At 40.1% G+C, this 5,392-nt stretch overlaps 1 long non-coding RNA gene across 2 annotated transcripts in view; it reads right to left on the bottom strand.

The window, feature by feature from the left end:
* Nucleotides 1-338: 338 nt before the first annotated feature.
* Nucleotides 339-5,392, bottom strand: part of LOC130152026 (uncharacterized) — a 7,470-nt gene continuing 2,416 nt past the window's right edge. The window contains exons 2-4 of one of the 2 annotated variants that reach the window (XR_008822857.1): nt 5,031-5,097; nt 1,978-3,331; nt 339-1,342 (exon numbers count right to left, since the gene is read on the bottom strand). This is a non-coding gene — a long non-coding RNA (uncharacterized LOC130152026). The remainder of the gene's footprint in view (nt 1,343-1,977; nt 3,332-5,030; nt 5,098-5,392) is intronic. The other variant, XR_008822858.1, reaches the window with a different exon arrangement.

Genomic DNA, 5,392 nt, shown 5'->3' with positions numbered 1-5,392 from the left:
TGTCAAGTTCTAAAAGATGTGAATTGCTTTCTGCTGCACCGTCTAAATTTCACAAAAGTTATCCAGGGGCTAGAAACCCATATTGGATGTCACAAGGATTCAATATATTTGATTACCCAAAAAGAAAGCTGAGGAGTAATTTTGATCACTTCCTTATACATTTAGACATGGAGAACCTGTGTGTGACAGGAGGCAGCTTCTCCACCTGGCTAGCTAGAAAGGCATCGCAGGACCAAGTGGCTTAGAAGGTGCAGTTTGACAGTCACACATGGAAAAGCCCAAGTTTCCTTGTGACAGAGGAGTTTCAGCATCACTTAAGTTCCCTAGGCAGCAGTCTCTAAAATGATGCAAGATGGTTTCAAAAAAAGCGATAATCCATTTTTTCCAGTAAATATTCTGCATACAAGGCTGCAAATTAGATAAGCAGGACAGGCTCTGCTGGTCCTTGAGTTGGTGAACCCTCACCACATATCCTGAATGCAAAAAGAGATTTTTCCAGGGCGGCTGTGGGAGCTCAAGCTGTCCTTTCTCCTGCACAGCCAGTGTGGGAGTCTGTCTGCTCTGGTCGACGTGGAGGGGAGAACACACTGTGTCTCGGAAAAATTTCATTCCCGCTGCTCCCTCAGCATCACAGCTACAGCCGCAACTGCTGAAATTCAGTAACTCAATACTGAGGATGGGAAAAAAAACCAAAGAACACAAGGCTTGGCATGTGCAGTGAGTGATCTATAGCTATGACTATTTATAGTAGAAGAAACAGATTATTTTGGAGCTGTGGGGTGTTTTTTGTAATACATTACAGGCTAACATCCAGGAGGCCTGAGGCATTTCAGAACCCAAGAGCACCGGGGGTCTTCCAGCCTCCCACTCATTCTGAGTTTCCATCTGTCCGGCAGTACTGGTGGCTGCTGGTTCCCCTTGGGCTCTTCAGCTGGTGTTTCCCCTGGATGCGAGGGGCCGGGTACTTGCTGGTATCTAGATGGGCGTCCTGAATGTAGCAAAAGGTTTCCTGTTCTGCTGAGGACAAACATTCCTTCAGTCACTTTGCTGGTGTCTTCATTGATGATGGGATTTTTCTCATCAACACTCCAAAATTTTTAAAGGAACCAGTTACTGTATCTTTACTTGTTGGTGCACGTAACCCATTCCTGCTGAAAGTGGCAAAGTCAGTTTGCATTTTACGTAAGCAAATGATTTCTGAAGACACTTGCCCGTCTAACTTCAGAGGATGTAGAGGACATTGCCAAACCCACAGCTTCTTTTCCATATATATTGATGGCATTTCCAGAAGAATCTGTATTCTTAGGTCCTTGCTTCCATGCAAATACAAAGCCAGCTTGCCCTGAACATTGAAAATCAGGATGAAAAAGTGCTCTTGTACTATGGCTGTGGTAAGACCTAAGGTCGATTAACTTATTATTCTTCATAAGTGACAGAATTCATTCTCATAATTTAACAGATTTTATCTAAACCTTTTTTTTTTTTTTAATGCCTTATTTGCTTTCAATTCCACAGTGGCTAATTAAGATTTATAAGCAAATCCACAAATGAGACAAATTCAGCAGAACCTACTGATAGAACAATCATAATGCATATTTGTGTAATGCAGCTCTCTAGTTATGAATAACCCTTAGACGGCGTAATTCCAGGCTATAAAAAATGCTTGCCCTTCATTTGTTTAAGATTTGTACTACTGGTTCTAAGCACAGTATCATCATTAATAAAAATAATAATTAGATCCATGAATCATTAAAGGAATCACTTCTGCAGCAGTTCATGCTGTTCCTTCACCTATAAAAATCTTTTCTTCTCTTACAGGGCTGAAGGGAGGGCTCGGAATCTTTGCCATTGCTGGCAATTAGCAGTGCTTGCTGATTAACCCAAGACACACCAGAGAAGGTCTGCTCTGTGCTAGGCACCTACCTAGTCCAGGACTTTCTTTGCTTTGAGATTGCTCTTGATGGCACAAAGACCTACCTTTTCGTAAAGATACTTGGACGTCATACAGCAAAGGGACATACGCCGGCAAGACAACACCTCTCCTTGTATTCAAAGCACTTTCTTTTCATAATTCATCTATTAGGAGAGAGAAAGAAGTAGTTGATTAATATGACTGGTATACTGAAGGGCTAAAAACCCCAGTGTTTACCACTATTTCCATTTACATGCAGTTGCCATTCTTTAAATATATTGTACAAGCAGAGGTGGAAGGACATGGTTGCTCAACTTTCTAGGTAGTAGCTTTCAAAGTTGCTCTGGAGACAGCACTATCATGGTGGATTCACTCACTCAACAACCATGACACACCTAACATGTTTCAATTAAAAAAAATTCCTCCCTCAACCTGCAGTTTTTCACTCCTCTGGAAAAATCCAGTGAAATCTCTTTTGATAGAAAGAACGTAGTTTCATACACGTACACGTGTAGGCACACATCCATCCAGCACTTGATTGAAGGACCACCCTTAGTTAAACTATGCTGGACATTAAGGAAATATAAGAGCCAGTTTCAGACTCACTGTAATGAGATGAAAATCCAGATCCTGTTTATTCATGATCAGAATTTGTCTTCAGCTCTTCAAAGTTTAGTACTAGTTATTTGTGGAATTAATTTGGAGATATCCCACAAATGGAAAAGTATGTTAATAATTGTTATATTTTACTATTATTTAGGTTTATAGAAGGAAAAAATATAGTTGAGATTAACTTTCAAATGTCCAAAGGGACAGAGTTGTTCTAAAGTCGTGATGTGGAGGCCAAAAAAAAGTATTGGCACAGACATATGTAATTCTAAGGGAGCTGAGGATAAAAGCACTGCAGCACCATGTGTGAAACTCAGCTGCAGTTTGAAGACAACTGTTACAGCAACAAACATTACAAGACGCTTTTACGAGTTTAAAAAGGAACATCAGTCTAACAAGAAATGATGTTGCTATTTCCATACATCCACACTGACAGACGTGAGCCACATTCAACTTTTTTTACCCTATAGACTCCAACAGAAAATGGGTCAAAATGCTTTCTGAAAAACAATTACATTAACCACCACTTCCATAAAGCAGATCTTATGCATGAGAGAGACAGATTAAGATTTCAGAACTGGAAAGACTGAGAACCAGAGTAATTTGGAGTGCCTCCTTCATTATGCATATCCAGATTCGACCCATGTCGGAGACAGACTCGCCCTGATGCTCTCAGGCAGGGAACGGAGACCCCCCACCGAGGCTCAGCGCCGCTGTCACCTCCACAGCTGCACAGCTTCTTCCTATACCCTCCAAGGGGCAATGAGTTGGTGACATGGTCATGGGTCTGTGGCAAAGCCAGTATAAAATCTGTAAAGAGAACCAAAGCTGACTGTTGTGAAAAGGGAATAATTGCCAGATTGAATTGGAAAACAGATTGTTATAATTAATTCACTTGAATGACACTTCGTTCTCTATAAGCATGACACAATGACTCTTCATTCAGGGACACAGATGTGACTGTCTTCCAATTCTTTATCTATTCCAGCATAATTGAGCATGAAGAATGTGCACTGGAAGCCAAATGTCACCCAAACTAATGCTATTAAGAATGAACAAACATCTACCTGTGTAGCTGAACTATTGCTGAACCTGCGGGCTTATGCAATTCCTGTCACCAAGGAGCCTGTCAGCATCGTATAATGACATGCAAATGAGTAAGGATTGTTTTGAATGAGGGGAAAAAAAAAAACCCCAAAACAGGACTACATATCAAAACATGTCTAGAAAGTTCTTCTGTTTCTGGTGGGGGTTCTCAGCCAAACTATTATGCAATAATCACTTCACATACCTGTGCCTCTCCCCTTTACTCCTTTTTTCTTCTGTTTAGGCAAATAAATCTCACCTGTAGCTTTACAAAACGCATATACTTAGTTCATGTTTTAAGAATAATTAAGTAAGAATGCCTATTAAGGTGAACAAGACTAACTTAAAAATTATAGACTTGGTCAAAAGGAATCTTTACATTTTTATATCAACAGAAGGAAATAATAGCAGCTAGAGAGACTCCCTGTTCTGCTTCCCCCCCCCTCCCCCTCCCCTTACCTGGAACAAATATTTAAAGACCTCAACATGCTCCACAGAGTGAATTCATCGCTTCCATTTTGAAGAAGGAGAAACTTAAGACACACTAGACAATTCATGTAAAGTCATATGGTCAAATATATATTTTAATAATTTTCTTCGAGCACCATATGTGTTTTCATGTCTCTCAGCCCCCACACAGCCCCATGGCTTGCACTGCCGTTTAATCCACAGCGATGCTTGTGCGTGCTCCCTTTTGTATCCGCTCACATCCCCCCACAAATGTCTATTTATACTTCATTCTCTTCCTCTGCCGCGTGTGCATGCAAATAATACTTAGGATTGGCCAGAAAAACTACAATTTCATCATGTGAAACATTTTGAACTTTCAAATATATAGACAGAAAATCACTTCTAAACCTAAAAGCCCCTGACTATTTTAATATAAATATTGAAATGTAGAGTTACAGTAATGTTACGATATAACCTAGCCAACAAAAACAGCTGTGAAAAATCCTTCCCAACCCTTTTAAACCTTTACTACTCATCCTCCTTATCAATAGCTGTTAATCAACAATTTGAACTAATGCAGTGAAAGGGAAGGTGCAGAGCCAAGACTGCCTGCTATCAGCCTCTTTACACAAATGGCTTGGAAGACACCATTAGTATGCTTATAGCCCTTCGCTGAAGAATCAAATTATTTCAGTTTTCATACAGGCAGCATTCAAGTAAATTACTGGAGGTGCCCTTTACTGCTTGGCACATCACCAATTACCAGATGCCATTACCTTCAAATACAATGAATTGTTTTGGTACCACAAGGTTAAAGAGAAAACCTATTTGGAATGAAGGAGAGGGCAGAAAATGTCACATACAGAAACAGAAAGACAGATTGAATAGTTCCCGCAGAAGCTAGAGGTCCAAAATATAGATGAGCTGGTTTCCCCAGTAAGATTACTGGCAGTGAATTAAATGGGATACCCACCAGAGCACCAGGAGCATCCGCACCCTGGAGCATTTTGAAGTGTATGCTGAATGCTTTATGTAGGCTCCTGCGAATGAGACAAAAGGTTAACTATTTACTTTTATGTGACATTGTGTTTAAAACATGTCAGAGAAAAAAACTTCCAGTAGAAAGTGCTGTGTCAGGTCAACCTTTCTGTATCTAAATAATGCTCTTTAAATGTATGGATATTGTTGGGTTTGGGATTTGGTTTTTTTTTGGAGGAAAACAACTACAGCATGTCAGATTTACATTCAGATACTTCAGTCTGTAGGTAAGAATTACCTTCGAGGATAAGTTTGCCTTCTGTTACTTCATGTTTCGTTATCATAAAAGGTATTTTG

The sequence above is a fragment of the Falco biarmicus genome, chromosome 7, assembly GCF_023638135.1.
Source record: "Falco biarmicus isolate bFalBia1 chromosome 7, bFalBia1.pri, whole genome shotgun sequence".
In the NCBI taxonomy this organism is placed as follows: Eukaryota; Metazoa; Chordata; class Aves; order Falconiformes; family Falconidae; genus Falco; species Falco biarmicus.
Note: the sequence above shows the minus strand (reverse complement) of the source record. Positions and strands in the feature narration are given on the sequence as shown.